Source organism: Ictidomys tridecemlineatus, chromosome 6, assembly GCF_052094955.1.
Source record: "Ictidomys tridecemlineatus isolate mIctTri1 chromosome 6, mIctTri1.hap1, whole genome shotgun sequence".
Taxonomy (NCBI): Eukaryota; Metazoa; Chordata; class Mammalia; order Rodentia; family Sciuridae; genus Ictidomys; species Ictidomys tridecemlineatus.
The window spans coordinates 187675381-187692231 of record NC_135482.1 but is presented as its reverse complement, the minus strand read 5'-3'; the positions used below and the strand labels follow the sequence as shown (position 1 = coordinate 187692231).

The following is a 16851-nucleotide window of genomic DNA, read 5'->3' as shown; positions in this document are numbered from 1 at the left end:
CATCCAGGGTTGTTTGAACATGTGGATGCAAAACCAGTGGATATTGAGGACTGAGTGTATCCCATTGCATAAATTTAAAAGAATCTGAGCTACAACATGGCAGGTAGTAGTAAGAATTGGGCCTTTCCTCAAGAAACTGTTAGAAGTAACATAATAATGAGCTATTGTCTTATTTTAAACTTCATTTTGTATTTTTTGGTTGAGACAAAGAAGTATTTTACAAAAATCTTAAGAATCACAGCCTTATGTTTCAAAAAACAAGTATTCTTTGTTTTCCCATTGTTATATAAACATATTCATAGTAGAAAACCTGAAAAACATACAAAAGAAAAAAAAGTGTTAGATTTCTGTTACTGTAACAAAATGCCTGAGATAATTAATAAGGAGGAAAGGTTTGTTTTGGCTCATAATGTTAGAAGTTTCCGCCTATGACTGGCCCTATGGTCAATTGCTTTGGTCCTGTGGTAGCAGATACATCATGGTGGGAGTATATGGTGGAGGACTCTCCACATGACTGAGTGAGGAAGAAGAAAGGGCCTGGGCACCAGAATTTCCTTCAAAGGCATTCCCACAATGACTTACGACCTCCCTCTAGGCCCTGCTTCTCAAGTGTTCCACCGTCTCCCAGCGGCACCACAGGCTGGGGACAGGACTTTAACATGCAACTTTGGAGTCACTTATCCAAATCATCACAGAAAAAGAAGTATTTCTTTAATTCTAATACTCTAGGTTTGTAGCCAAGGATAGCATTCTGTCTAGATTCCTCCGTTCTGTTCTCTCCCCATATACACAGTCACGTTTTTTGACATAATTTTTAGCTTTTAAAAGGCTTGTTTGTATGTTTCCCATGTTATTGCAAAATATTCTCTTACACTGTGATCACTTAATGATCACACATTACAGTTCTTTATTATTGGATATTTAGTTTCTAATTCTTCACTTATAAATAGCAATTACAATGAATTAGCTTTGTGAATATAAACATAGCCACATTTCTGGTTATTTCCTTATTACATGGTTCTGGAAATAGAATTGCTGGTACAAAGGGTATACATATTTTTAAGAATTTGATACTTACTCCAAATTGCCTTCTAAAAGTCTGTACTGATGTTATAGCTCTGGCACTAAAGCCGTAGTTGTGAAAATAGATAATTATAAAGACCCACTTCTTGTTTTCGGAAATCCCCCTACATGGCATTACTGTATTTTTTCATCCTTATAAATTTGCGTGGTGAAAAAAGATGCTTCATTGTTATTTATATTTGGATCTCTCCGATTAGGATAGAGCTGGGATTCTTCTGTGCATGGCCCCCACCCTGCCCCCTTTGGTCATTTGTAATTCCTGCTTTGTTAATTACTGTTCACCCTCTGGCTGTTTTTCTTTGCTCCGTCATATTGTGGAGGCAGATATTTCAGTCCTGAATGCCATGAACCTTCAAGCTTCAGGAAGTTCCTAGATTGTATTTCATTTCAGTCTCAGCTTTGGAAGTGTGCTGAGGGAAAACTGCCCAAGCTTGCCTTTCAATTTTCTTTCCTTAAAGAGATTCTGAAATAACAAAAACCAGATTTGGTTCCCTTCAGTATCCATGGGCCTCACAGTGAAATTCTCTCATCCAGGGAAGGGAGAGCGATTACAGGGGAGTGTGGCCTGCTCCGCGTCCTTCTCCTGGGGCCCTCTTTGCACAATTTCTGCTCTGAGAGTGGGGGTCAGACTGTCCTGGTGACCGAACCCTGGTGCCCAGTGTAGAGCGGCTCTCCTCCTCCCCCGTGGTGCTGGAGTAGCGCCTGGGTACATTCCTCTTTAAGGATGCAGAAAACGTAGACTGCTGGCTTCGGTTTAGTCCAAGCGTCGATGCACAGCCAGAAGTGACTTTCAGAGTGGGAGCCAACCACAGCTCGGTGAAGGGACTCGGTTCTTTGTATCTCTTGTTCTTCTTCCGTGTGATTCAATTGGCTTGCAGGTGTTTAACAAATCATTGATCAATGCAGATTGATAATAAGTATCATTGCCATTTGATAATTCTCATAAAAATGTGCATTAGTCAGCTTTCTGTCACTGTGACAAATACCTGAGAAGAGCAACTTAGAAGAGGACAGATTCATTTAGGCTCCCAGTTCCAGAGGTTCCAATCCACGTTGGCCAACGCCATGGCTTTGGTCCTGAGGAGAGGCAGAAGATCATGGTGGACGGTGTGCAGAGCAAAGCTGCTCAACTCATAGCAGCCAGGAAAGAGAGAGAAAGGGACTTTGGACAAGAAATACCCTTCCAGGGCACCCCCCCACCCCCCAGGGGACCTACTTCCTCCGACTTGGCCCCGCTCCCCAGCCTCCCCCAGCACTGATAGTCCACTCGGCTGTCGATGGGTTCATCCACCCATGAGTCAGATCAGTCGAGGTCCAGCCCCTCCCCGGAGCCCCACCTCTGAACACTGCTGCAGGGGACCCAGCCTGCAGCACAGGAGTCTTCCAGATACACTCCATGGATAAGCCACAGCATAACGTCATAGGGATTCCTCATTATTCTTCTCACTTTACCGACAGGGAAAGGTGGCCCAAGGTGTGTCCAAGCTCATGCAGTGAGCAAGCAGCAGAGCCAGATCTGGGCCAAGCCTGGGACTTCAAACCCATGCCGTCTTTCAAGACGTGTTAGGTGACCTTGTTGTTCTCTTTAAACTTTTGTTAAATTCCGCAGGTGGTGGTTATGTGTGTCCCAAAGTCTGGGTTAACCTTACCCATGAGCCTTACCCTCTGCGGCTACCCTAGTGGGTGTCACAGTTGTCTCTACAGAACCTATTCCTCTCCTTTGAGTGGCCTGAGTACAATTTGGGAGGCCTGATTGGGCCTCATGGGTGTAAGAATACTTTAACCTCTTGACCAGTGCTTTGGTTCATGAACAGGTGAGTGACCCAACTGTGGCCAAGAGGGTGTTCTGGAGACTTCTAGGGAAGCCTTCTGTCTGTGCTTTAGGGAGTAACGGAAGCCCCACACTCTCTCTAGTTGGGCAGCAGCAAGGAGGTCACAATTCCTTATCATCCCACCTATTTTTTTTTCCATTGGATTTTGATTACTTGCAGGGCAGAGTGTCTAAGAAATAAAACTTCCAAGGCATTCCGTTTGCCCAGAATGCAGTTACATAGCTCCTGTGTTCACTGCTTTTGTTTTGGATTTCTTTTTAGTGCAATATAATTTTCACATAATAAAACGCTCAGATTTTAAATGTTCAGTGCTGAGGACCATTACCAAGTAGGAATGACGCATCGAAATTTCCTTGCCAAGCGTACCCCATGCTGCTTAGAGGACATTCGATGGGACATTGCATGCATGCTTTAATAAGGTGACCTTGCTCAAGGACCAAGGCTGATCCGGGTTTAGAGCTCATCAGGTTTGAGGAAGTAACCGGCTCCTTGAGTTTAAGGCGTTGCCAGTTTAAGATAATGGGTTTTAGGGAAGTTAGAGGTTGAAGATTATTGCTGGGATTAGGGTGTTCCTGTTGCTTGTTCCCGTTGAGTTCTCGTGAGATTAAAATGGGATTTGGAGAGAGCCTTGTGGAGTAGGTGGATTGTGCGGGAGACGGCAGAACGCGATTGCCCCTGGACCTGTGTGGAGGCGGTGTGAGAGCGGGAATAAAGAATTGCTGTTTGAACCTACAAAGGTGTGTGTGGTGGCTCGTGATTCTGGTGCCAAGCCGAGACATTGGCCTTGGCAGTTCAGTTGGATGTGCTTTGACAATTGTTAACTTTGTACCCAAACCAAAAGCAAAACACAAGACATTTCTATTACCCTACACATGGCCCTCCGGCCCCTTTCTAGCCGACCCCTCCGCCCTGACCCAGGCTTTCTGATTTCCATCAACAGTTTAATTTGACTTGTTTCTCAACTGTACATAAATGAAATAATACAGAAATAACACAAGGGGAATTCTTTTCTAGCTGATTCCTTTGGCTCAGTAAACTGTTTCTGAGATCCATGGATGTGTGTATCAATTCATTCTTTTCATTGTGGAATAGTATTTCATTGTATCAATATATCACTTCTTTGACCTTTTCATCTTGTGGGGATTTAGAACAATTTCAAGACCTATGGTAGAGACTGAGGTTGCGGACCAGGGGAGTAGCTCTGTGGTTGGGTAAGTGTTCAGCATGCAAGAGGCCTTGGGGTCAACCCACAGCACCAAAAAACTAACAAACAAAATGACTAAGGCTACTGTGAACCTTCTTGTATATGTGTTTTTGTGGATCTGTTTTTCTTGGGAAAATTCCTAGGAGGGAAAATACTGGGCATTACATTTACTTTGAAGTTCTAAATAGAAGCCCTTGGATTCTGGATGGTTGAGTTAAGAAAACAGTGGGGGCAGTTACTGAGCTCAGAAACTTCACAAGGTCACAGTGGAATTTCAAACTCACCCTGTATTTTTTTTTTTTTTTAATGTGGTGCTGGGAATTGAACCCAGGGCTTTGTGCATAACTTATAAGCATAGACTGTACCACTGAGCAACATCCCCAGCCTATTTTTTTGAGGGGGTGTGTGGGGAGGAGGGATATTAATCATTACCAAAATATCAGAGAAGGTCATCAGTGTGTACCCAGTATGCACTCTAGACACTTGGCCTCATACATGACCTCCTCAGCTCTCACTTAGTAGCCTTTTGACCTTGGGCAAATTATTATTATTATTATTATTTTTTAAAACATACACACCCTTATATTTTGTAATATTTATTTATTTATTTTTAGTTTTCGGCGGACACAACATCTTTGTATGTGATGCTGAGGATCGAACCCCGGGCCGCATGCATGCCAGGCGAGCGCGCTACCTCTTGAGCCACATCCCCAGCCCCTTGGGCAAATTATTAACATCTCAGATCCTCAGTTCCCTATCTATAACATAAGGATTAAAGATAACACTGACTTCATAGGGTTTTTGTGAGAAATTAAGTGAAGTAATGCATATAAGGCCTTTATCAAATTATCTGATACAAACTGGGCACGGTGGAGCAGGCCTGTAATCCCACCGACTCAGGAGGCTGAGACAGCAGGATCTCGAGTTCAAAGTCAGCCCTCAGCAACTTAATGGGGCCCTAGGCAACTTAGTGAGACCCTCTTTCAAAATAAAAAATAAAAAGGCTTAGTGGTTAAGTGCACCTGGGTTCAATCCCCAGTAATCCCCAGCAAAGTCTGATACATAAAATAGCTAAACATTATTAAACCATTATGATTCTCATAACGTGGCCTCTTACAACAACCTAGTAAAATTAATTCCCCATTTTCAGCAGCAATAAGCGATTTGTCCTAGTTACAGAACCAAGAGTGTGATTCAAATTTCAGGTCTATTTTGGCATGAGCCAGTTCTACTATACTGTTCCAGAGAGAGCTTTTTTTCCCCCCAGATTATATCATTCAATCTTTATAGGACTCCTTTAGGGTGATTTCTGTGACTATGAAAAGAACAAAAGGCTCGAAGAAAAGAAAGTGAACAACTAGACACACAGAGGCCTGAGACACAGTCGCGGAGACACTTGAGGATGGGGAACCACAGACACCCAGAGAACTTCCCAAGCTTTCCGGGGCTTCCTGGGGTTGTTCTGTAGGAAAAGACTGGAAGGAAGAGGCCTGGCACTTTCATTTTTGCTTTTTAAGGATTTCTCTACCTGATCTAGTTCTTCCCCTCTTCTTTCTCTGGGGTGATTGGTTCGCTGTCGGCATGGGGCAGATTGCAGAGGGAGCACTCAAATGAGTTGAGGAGGGACGACTTGAGTTTAATAAAGGGATGATTATGAATGTGTGAGCAGAGTGAGGGGAAGAAGAGGACAGAGAACACAGTGTGGGGAGGCCATTCCCCCAGCACCTGAGGAGACCAGGGCAGGCGTGGCGCCTGCTTCACACAGGGGAGGTATGCCCCATGGTGGTTGTGCCGTTTGGTACAGGGACACAGGACATCTGTGGTGACCTGCAGGGTGGAAGGCAGGAAAGAAATACCCTGACTTTCCTGGGTCTGTCCCTGATTTGTGAAGGAGGGCAGGAAGTCGGGGGACAAACAGGCAGCCACCCACCCAGCACTGGCGTGGGGGGGGGCGGGGGGTGAAGGCAGCACACTCTGCTCTTGACCTTCAGGGGGACATTTTAATCCACATCCTGCCCTTGTGGGAATAGACTCAGAGTTCAAATAACTTCCCCAAGGGAAGGAGCTGGTGTGGGTCAGTGGTTCTTAATCCTGGCTGAAGACTGGGGTCACCTGGGGAAGGCTTTCAACAATACTGGAACCTGAGCCTCACCCTGAGATGCCAGTGTGATCCTCTGGCTTGGGGCCCAGGCAGTGTATTAAAAGCTCCCCAAGTGATTCTGCTGTGCAGTTGGAGTTAACAGGGAGGTTTCCATGCTGTATTTATTGCCATCCCAGCCACTAAAGGCCACAGGGCTCGTCACAAAGAAGTTACTGATCTGAGGGAACCTACTGTCTGATGTGAAGCAAACCACCACAGTGCCACAGAGCCGGGGACGTCCAGTGCCGCAGTCTGGCTGGGCACAATTCAGGAGCCACTTGTCAAAAGAAATAAACTTTATTTTTAGAACACACACACACCAAACCACACAGCTCCTCAGGAAAACCCTCAGAGCCCAACTGCCACCACCGGCTTCCCACAAGCCTCTCAACCTCCCACACTCCTCCTGCTCTTGAGGCCGATTGGCTGGGTCGTGTGGGCGGAGCCAAAAAACGTCCCCCAATGAGCAGCTCCGTGGTCTGAAAGGGCGGGGAAACAGCCCAATGAGCATCACCGCAGAGGAGTCAATCAGTTGGCAGCTAGAAGTTGCCCCTTCGGCTGTGGCTCTCAACAGTCCAGGGATGCTGAAGGCAGTCTGGACAAGTGAGAGAAGCATCCTCTGGGGAGATAAAAGGTCAGCTGAGCTGCGACAGTAGCAATGCTAACACAGGTAGCATAGCTTTCCCAGTGCCAATCATCGCTCGTTGTTTATTAGCATTAGCTAATTTAACTCTTATCACCACTGTAACATTCACAGCCCGGTTGTGCTAGGGCAGCAGGATAGGGTGCTAAGAGACCAAAGAAGATGGGAAGTGAGACATCGGGTGTTGAACTTTGTTGAACAATGCTTGCAGGGAGGGCAATGGGTGGGGCACCTCTGTCCCTTGCAGTGCAGTAATGTCTCTGGTGACATGACTCCAGAAAACAGTGCCTCCGTCTCTGTTGACTCTTTTTCCAGTGGCATCCGGCTGGACGAGTGACACCTGCCCTCTCTGTGTCCTCAGTTTGGTGCCAGTCACCACAGGGAGGTGGGTTTTATAACCTGGGCTACAGATGTAGTGACGTCACCAGACCAGCACTCCAGGAACTTGGTGTGCACACAAGAAAGCAGCTTTCTCCAGATAACACCAGTTTGTCCTAATTCCCAGCCTGCGGGAGAGAGCCCTGTCCTTCAAGATAATGTGTATCTGCACATTCTGGCCCAGACGCACTCTCGTTGTTCCTTAACTTGGCTGGATTGTTTAGAACAGGGAGGACACTCAGGGACATTGTGTTTCACTGTCTTTTTCTCCAAGGATTTTACAACCACCTTATGAAAGGTCTAATTATTAATAATTTACTTATAATGAATCACCCATTATTAATGATCATTTTATTAATTTATCATCAACTTCATTTTCCAGAGGCAGGATGTGTGAGTGTCTTGCTCAAAGGCCCCCAGAGGTAGAGGTGGGCGTGAACCCAAGCAGTTCAACTTGGGGGCCACCTGGGTCAAAGCTGTGGCCAAGGGAGGCAGGGGTCCCAGGAGAAGAGGGAAGGTGAAGGCGGGGGGCCACCGACAGAAGACACCATCCAGAGGGACCTGCCTGGGTGTCCCTGCCAGAGCTGCTGCTGCTCTCCCGGGGAGGGGCCGTGTGCTGTGTTTTATTGTAAAGCCCCACAGAGAGCCTTGGGCCTGTTAGAATTATCCCAGAGAGAGAGAAATGGAGGCAGGTTTAGGGGCTCTGGGGGATGAGGAAGGAGAGAGAGGTTCGGGCTGGATTGAAAGAGAGGCACTTGAACCGCTGCAGAAGCAGAAACGCTTTACACCCAAGTCCTTTCCAGCTGTGGAGCGCAGGGTCAGGCCCGGGCTGTTTAGGATAAAGCTCTGGGGCCTGTGGTGCTCTCGCTGTGTGGAGCAGTCACCCTGTGGGAAGAGCCGGGAGTTGCCGTCCTTCCTAAAAAGGAGGAAAGCGCTCTCGAGCCAGGGCCTCGGGTGGGAGTCTGGGAAAAAAAGGTCCAGGACATTTAGAGAAGCAGGTTCAATGGCTGGGTGTACCGTGATAACCCCGTTTCCCCTGGGTGAGAACAGGAATGAGATAAGCACGTTCTTCCTCAAAAGGGCCAGAGCCGGGGAAGCTGAAGGGCTGGGGCTGAGGAGTCGTGGCCTGAGCCTCCAGGACCGGGGCTGAACCCCAGGATGGGGAACAGGGGCTCCGGGAGGGGATTAGGAGCCAGGGCTCTGCCTTCGAGGAGGCCCCTCACTAGAGGGCTTGAGGGAGTGAGCCTCCTTCCCCTGGGCCTTGTGAAAGGCCAGGTGAAAACTCCCAGAAGGCCCATCTGCCAGGCAGACAGCCCCCACGGCTCCCCGAGTCTCCTGGCACCTTGAGCTTGGACTCTCGGCCTCTCCAACCACGAATAATAAATTTCTGTTGTTTACAAACTACCCAGTGTGACTTGCTTTGTTACAGCAGCCTGGAGGGACTGAGACAGATGGCATGGCAGGATTCTTTCCTGGAGGGAACGGACCTGCTGGCATATTTTGAGTGGGGTTCTGTGCAGAGAACCCGTGGGCAGCCAAGCCTGGCAGCAGCCAGGGCTCCGGGGAGGAATCGCTCCTCACAGGGTGGGCTGCCTGGAGACCCTGGCGTCCATGTGACATCTAGAGCTGCCCACTGCCAGAGGACGTGGGCAGCAGCCCAGGCAGTGCTCCAGCGAGGAGGCAAAAGCTCTGGACCCAGGCCAGCCCTGTCCTGATTTTCTGGCACCAGAATTCTTACATAATTTTGTAAAAAGTGGGAGACATCCTCTCCCACTGAGGGGTGGGCAGGATTGCCCTGGCTCAGAAAAAGTGGGTTTACCTGACTTGGAAAAGGAGAGAAATGTGAAGTTTCCCTGAATTGAATTCTGAGCAGTAAAAGTCGTTGCCGAAAGCTCGGTTCTTGTCCCCGATGTCAATCTAATAATGAGGACACGGTTTTGAGAAGAAGGAAAAAGAAGATTTATTGGTTTTCTAGCAAAGGAGAAACACAGGGGGCTCCTGCCCCAAAGGCTGTGATTCTGCCCATGAGCAGGAACAGGGGGCTTTCAAAAAGGTGACTCATGGGCTCTGTTGGAGTTGCAGTTCACTTGTCATTTCTGAGATCTTCTGGTGCCATCCCCAAAGTCTAGATTACTTAGTTCCTATGGTGGGTGTGGACTGGGGGACAGATGACTGGGCCTAGGATGGGGAAGAAAGATAACTCTGTTTCCCCTGAGATTAGAGGAAGAGAAAGAAACATGGCCATTTAAAAAGTAAGTTGCAATAGCAGCAAGTGTTATCTTCAAAGCATAAAGTGGACCATTGTTACAAAGTCTCAGAGCAGGTGAGCATTTCTTCTCCTCCTCCTCCCTTTCCTCCTTCCCCCTCCTTCTCTTCCTCCCTCTCCTCTTTACTGGTGGGAACTGAGCGCTGGGATGATGCAGAGCAGTTTGCTAGTGGAAGTTGAAATCTTAGCATAAAACATTTAGCATCTGGTAGAAATGTGACTGAGGTAAGCTCAAGGAATGTGAGGTCATGTTTGTAAATCAATTTAAGTAAATTTAGAGTTTTGGGAAAACACATTTGGAGGAAGAAATGGAAATGGCTGACCGGCCCTTCCAGGTGCACGCCCTCCCCTCCCTCCCCTCGGGTGCTCCTGGATCACATCGGGCGCTGGGGTCGAGGTGGACGTGGACTTCAATCTGCTCATTTCTTTCTCCACATCCTGGGGCCTTCCAGCCGAATGAACTCAGCGGCTTAAAAGCTTACATCTGTTGGTGAGGTTGACTTTCTCAGCCCACAGGATCCCTTGGATCTCATGCGGGGAGGGAGAGGTTTTATTCTTTTAAGTGGACTCATTAGATGTAGGTTTTAGGACCCTGTGAACAGAGCACTCCACATAAAACTATGGGGTGCTGTTGACCCTGGTGCTGAGGGTGGAGCCCCAGCTCTGCTGGGAAGTGCTGAGAAGAGGGGTGTTATGGTTTGGAGGTGAGGTGTCCTCGAAAGCTGACGTGTGAGACAATGTAAGAGGGTTCAGGGGAGAAATGATTGAGTTGTGAGCCTTAACTCCATCAGTGAGTTAGTCCCCTGATAGGGATTAACCCAGTGGTAACTGAGGTGGTGGGGTGTGGCTGGAGGAGGTGGGAATTGGGGGCATGGCTTTGGGGTAGACATTTCTATCTGATGAGTGGAGTCTCTCTCTGCTTCCTGATCACCATGTGGGCTGCCTCCCTCTGCCACACTCTTCCACCATGATGTTCTGCTATTGATTAAGACCTCTGAAACTGTGAGCCTTAAAGTAAACCGTGAGCCCTTTACCTCCTCTACAGTTGTTCTGGTGGGGCCTTTTAGTCACAGAACCAGGGGGCTGCCGAGGACGCCAGGCCTCATGTGAATTATGAGGACTGTTACTCACAAAAGTGGAAAAACACTTTAATTTTTTCTTGAGTCTTAAACAGAGATCTGATATTATCTCCTCCAGGGAGAATAATCTCATGTGGCCATACATTTGCAAAAAAACCCTTTCCTTATAGCTGAGCTATTTCCTACGTGGATAGAAAGGTGGAAAGAATAATATAAAAAGCACTAGTTTCTTTCCACCTAGAATCAACAGAGGATATTTCTGTCATTTGGTTTTTGTAGTAAGTAAAATATTACAGTAAGCTTTGTGACACTTAACCCAAATGGGTGTTGCCTTCAATTTCTATAAGTGATGTCATAGAATACATAATGACTTACATTTTGGTTTATCTGCTCAACATTGTTTTTCAAACATATCCATGTTCTCATATATATTTATTTTGGTGTGTGTGTGTGTGGGGGGGTAATTGGGAATTGAATGGTGTGTTTGTGTGTGGGGGGGGAGACTTTATCACTTAGCCACATCCCCAGTCCTTTTTACTTTTTATTTTGTGACAGAGCACTAAGTTGCTGAGCCTTTGCTAAGTTGCTGAGACTGGCTTTGGACTTGTGATCCTCCTGCCTTAGCTGCCTGAATTACGCGGATTACAGGAGTGCACCACCATGCCTGGCACATGTTTGTATTGATAGATCTTATTCCTTGCTTTTAAAAGCTGTATAGTCAATGTATTCTAAGTGATAATTTCCTTATCACTTCAGTTGTGTTATTATTACAGTAATACCATGATGAACATCCTTTACTTCCTTGTGCAAAAGCATGGTGAATTCTTTGTCATGTACTGTAAATGGAATTGCTAGATCATAGATCATGCACATTTTCAATTTATTCAGAGCCTACCAAAATCTCTGATTTTCCTTTCAACCAGAGGTATCTTAGAGGGTTAGGAACCCACTTCCCTCCATAGGTAAAAGTCAGGCAGTCTGGAATCACCTAGACCCAGATTCTCTCCAGCCTTCCCGTCATGCTGAGAGTGAAACCTCAACCTTGCACTGGCCACCAGAGCTCTGCAACAGGCCCTTCCCATCTCTTAGCCTCAGCCTCAGCCTAACTGCTTACCCCACTCTGGCCATGATGGTTTTCTCCGTGTTTCTTGACATTCCCAGTTTGATCCATTATCAGAATTTTTGTGCCTGTTTTTTTCATCAGCCTAGAATAATTTTTGGCAGATTTTCTCATGTCTGGTCCCATTATTTCAGGTCCCTGCTAAAAGAGTCCTTTAGCAGAACTGCTTTCTGGGGCCACCCTTCCCAAAACACCCGTGCCTGCTGCCACAGCCATTCTGCCATCGACTGTCCTGCTCCCCTCAAGTTATTTTTATTGATAGCATATCTCACAGTCTGCCATATATTTTATATATTTTTTTCTTGTTGTCCCCTTCACTAATATGAGCTCTGTGAGGGCAAAGTCTTTACCCCTTGCTGCGTCCCCCTACCCAGAACAGTGCCACATTATTAAGTGCTTACTAAGTGTTGGATAAATAAACATAATTCTGAACAGCAAGGGATGGAGGGATGACTTGTGGGTACTAGAGGGATGTTAAAGATCTCCCCATTCCCCCAACCCTAGACCCTTACTTCAAAATGTGCATTTTCATGTGACAGAAAGAGACCATATTCAGAGAGGACCAGGGAAGATACTGAGATATTGGAATCTGAAATCATCTCTAGCATTTTCTTTTTTTGAGACAGGTTTAAATCAGAATATTGCTGGCCCAAGATGGTGGAGTGGATTTTACGTGCCCTCAAACTACCCAAAATGTGTGTCGCACTGGTTTCTGTTTTTACTTAAGTCATCCACAAAAGGCTTTGTTTGGTCGATGATAAGAAGGCCAAGGAAGAGTATTAGTTATCGATTGCTGTGTAGCCAAGTACCCCATAGTACAGCAGCTTAAGAAGCATTCCCTTGCAGTCTCATGGCTTCTGTGGGTCAGGAGCCTGGAGAGGCCTGGCCAGGTCTGGGCTTCAGGGTCTCGCACAGGTGGTAAGCAAGGTGTTGGCCAGGACTCTGCTTGTCTCAGAGCTCAGCTAGGGGAGGACCATTCCAAGCACACTCATGGTTGTTGGCAGGTTCTGTTCCTCATGGGCTGTTTGTTGGCTGGAGGTATCAGTTTCACGTTGGCTGTTGGCCAGAGGCCACCCTTAGTTCCTTGATTCATGGGTCCCACCAGCACAGCAGCTTGCCTTATCAAAACAAGCAAACCAAGAAGACAAGAACGACTGAAAGCAAGATGGCAGCCATAGTCTTTTAATCCCAGCTCAGAGTGACATCCCGTCACTTTCCCCATATTCTTTTTATGAGAACCTAGCTACCGGTTTCATCCTGCACACAAAGGGAGGGATTAGACCAGGTAGCAGATACCAGGAGGTGGGATCATTGAGAGCCATTTTAAGAGCCCCATGCCACAGAAGGAGCAAGAGATAGGCATATGGGGCTGGAGAGGGGGCTATTTTGGTGACAGAAGAAGAATTAGTTCTATTTTACATTTAATTTACAAGTTCTTTCTTACCATTTGGTTGCAACCAAATGGCAATTGAAAGTATGCTTTATGTTGTATCATGGAGAGTTTATTCTGACCCCTGCTAAAAGTAGCAAAGAAGCTGGCTGCGGTGGTGTATGTAATCCCAGCATCTTGGGATGCTGAGGCAGGACGATCCCAAGTTTAAAGCCAGCCTCATCAACTTATTGAGACTCTCTCTCCAAATAAAATAGGGCTGGGGATGTGGCTCAGTGGTCAAATGCCCCTGGATGCCATCCCCAGTACAAAAAAAAAAAAGCAAGACTTTCTTCAAGACTAGTGCGATGGGGGTGAGGTATTAAGCTCAACTCCATAAACAACAGGGATAAGAGGGGATTACAGCCAATGGGCACAGAGAATGGAAAACCACCATGAGGCTACCTTAGGTGTCAAGAGGATGAGGGAGAGGAGGAAGAAAATTAAAAGGTGGGTGAGGGAGAGGAACTGGTTAGTTTCTAGGGTGGAGGGAGAGGTGCCTGACTGGATCTCGGGGGAGTGGGGGTTCCTGATGGACTGCCTTAGCAGCATTCCTGCTAACGCCAGACTCAAGGATTGGTCAGGAAGGGGCTCCGAGGAGCCTATTGAAAGCTCACTAAGAGGGAGCCCTCTCGACTCCTGGCCTCTCTGCTAGTATCTCTGTGTCTCTGGAACCCCTTTGACTTGCTAGAAAACAGCAGTTTATGGCAGCGCTCACATGGGGATGAGGCCCCAAATCCACAGGACTGGTGTCCTCATGGAGGAAGGAGAAACCCAGCCCGCTTTTCCTCTGTGCATACAGAAGAAAGACCGCAGGACCCCACAGAGAGAAGACCGCTGTCCTCAATCCAGGAAGAGACTCTCACCAGGAACCAAGTTGGTCAGCACCTTGACCTTGGACTCGCAGCCTCAAGAACTTGGAGAAATTAATGTCCACACAAGCCATCCAATTTGTGGTATTGTGTTGTGGCAGCCCCACAGGCTGGCAAAACCACCTCTCCCATTCTCTTTAATCCCCTTCCCCAGTGGCGACCATTTAAGATAGTTTTATTGTTTTTGTTGTTGTTGTTGTTTTCCTGCTATTTATCCTATTGCGGTTTTGGACAGGTGATTCCTTTTGGCTCATTAACGTTAGACGTTACCTGTTAATTTCCTCTTGTGCTTAGCCCTGGGGTCCTGCTCCCTGTCTCCCATCCTCCCACTGGAGCTACAACGCTTGGTTAAGTCAACTTGCGGAATTCACATCCCCTTCTTAATCACCAGTGAAACTGTCGAGACAAGGCAACCTGACCTGAGTGAAGCAGGCCTCGCCGCTGTGGAGAGTCGCTGGGCCGGTGGAGAGGAGGACATCGGCATCGCGAGAACAGAACAAGGACAGAGGGAGTGGAGGGGCCGACTCAGCGGTGCTCATCCCTCAGATGCTGTGTGCCTGTGCCCGGCAGGACCCAGAGGGAGTGAGCCCCAGAGGCCAGAAGCCTTCTTCCTGACCTTTTGCCTCCAGGGGAATGGCAAGGAAAGTCCCTCCCCTTCATGGAAGCCTGAGGTGCTGAACAACTTCCTCTCCCGTCAGGTCAAATGGTTTGATTTTTGTGAGCCTGAGGCCATGATAGGGACCCAGTGGAATGCCAGGGCCCAGGCCTCCCTGCTTGGGGCAGCTCAGACGTCCACTGGGAAACGAGTGTGGAGTCCTGACGCTTGCTAAAAGAAGCAAAGAAGCTGGCTGCAGTGGTGTACGCCTGCAATCCCAGCATCTTGGGAGGCTGAAGCAGGACTCTGTGCGTCAAGGACGGACGGACGCACAGAGCACGGGCAGCTCTGGAAGTTCAGTGCGTGAGGAGGTCACACTCCCCAGGCGCTCGCCTTTGAACTGGACTCTAGCCTTCATCTGCCGTGCTCCTGCTCAACAATAGACTTTTAAAATGATGCACACGCAGCCCTAAATTTGCTGAGCTATTCCCACACTCAGCCGAGCTCATTTCAAAGCATTCAGACTGTCCCACAATTAGCTGCTGACACTATCCTAAAATAATGTAAAGCCGGGCCAGTAATTACACACTGGAAGAAACTATGTATAGAAAATCCGATTAACTTGCGGGATGGTGCAATTTTCTGAGCTGAGAGCATTTGAAAAGCAGAATGTTAGTGCTTGTGTCGGTGTGGATGAAAACCCAACTGCGAAGCCTTCTCCAAATGTTTAACAGTGCCCTGCTCTGCAGTCATCAAACAGGTCTCTAGACTTCATGGGTCAAGGCATGGAGAGGGCCACATCTCTCCTAAATTGACCTGTAGGTGGCACTGTAAGAGTGGTCAAGGGAAATCCAACACGAACCTACCCACTTAGAAGGGGGACGGCAGCCACCAGCTGGGTTGTTACTATTGTCACCACCAGCACGTTCCTTTATGGGCGAAGGGCACATGGTGTGGTAGCAGACGTCGTTTCCCTCTGTTGTGTCACAAGCATGCTTCACACGTGTGCAGTTGGCTCTGAGTTTCCATTGCTGCTCCTGGTCCCTTCTCTGGGAGGTCCCTTGACAGGCTCTGAGGGTTGGCGTGTTCCATGACCCCTGCCGTGTCCTCATGAGTCACCACTGTTCCTCCTGGGTTCCGGAGGGCTCAGGAGGGCTTCTGTCAAACACCCAATATTGTCCACCGCAGCTTCGCCCCGTTCCCCGCCACCCTCCTGCCCAATAGGCCTTCCCTTCGTCCTTCTCAAGGCGGTGTCCAAAGCCACTGCCTCCGACTTCCTTGTGGACAGCCAGGGCCCCGCCCGGCTCTCCAGCGGGGAAGGCGCTACTGGCCGCCTCTGCTGGGTCTCCTTCCTCGGCACCTAGAGCGGTTCCGCTCTCCCCCTCTTGACATCCCTTGCGAGCTCCTGGCCTTCAGGGACTTTGCCTCACTGATTCTTTATCCCCACAGGCAGACACACAGTAAGTGGTCACCAGAGACTTGCTGAATGAATGTGTGAGAAGAGAAGTTGAAGCAAAGGCCCCGTGGGTGGGCACCTCCTTCAAGGCAGGATGAGGGAGGGCAGAGGAATTTCTAGTCTCTTACAACCGTGTTTTCCTTGACTTCGGGGTCTCTACTTGTGGGGGGTGGGGCAGGATGAAGCTACAGGGAATCCTCTTTGAAGGAAGAGTGTTGTACCATCCTCTCCTGAGGTGGGCACGTTGGACATGACCCCTCTCTTTTTCCTGTTGGCAGAGCCCTGAATCGGTGGCTTCTTCAGGGCCCCAGGGTGTAAATCATGATTAACTTAAGTGACACCCTCATTCGCCTTGTGAAGGAATGGTCTGAGCCTTACTTCTGGCCAAGGGTATCTGAAGGCATCCCCTTAGAAGATTGGGGGGAAGATTTTTCTTGCTAAAAGTAGACTATGGACCAAAATTTTCCTTGTCTCGCTTAGATGTCGTTGGATTGGTGTTTGACCCTGGAACACCTACAGCCATCTTGCACTAAGAGGAGACCTTCTCATGTTGATGAGGTAGAAAAGTGCACAGCCCCCATGCACACAGTAGGATTCTGGTTTACCCAGCCTTGAACCTGCGGCTTATTGAAAAATAATAAACTTCTTATTTAAATTTATTTATTTATTTGTTTATTTATTTACCTTTATTAAGTTTAGTCTTTCTTATAGTCAAAAGTGTCACAGTTGATGTTCCTTACGATCTCTGTGATGT

General features: G+C 47.8%; 1 long non-coding RNA gene across 5 annotated transcripts in view; it reads left to right on the top strand.

The window, feature by feature from the left end:
- Positions 1-16851, top strand: part of LOC144365200 (uncharacterized) — a 59729-nt gene that overhangs the window by 34296 nt on the left and 8582 nt on the right. For 4 of the 5 annotated variants that reach the window (XR_013423493.1, XR_013423491.1, XR_013423494.1 and 1 more), the window contains exon 2: positions 16578-16655. The exons of the other annotated variant lie outside the window; for it this stretch is intronic. This is a non-coding gene — a long non-coding RNA (uncharacterized LOC144365200). The remainder of the gene's footprint in view (positions 1-16577; positions 16656-16851) is intronic. 5 annotated transcript variants of the gene reach the window in all.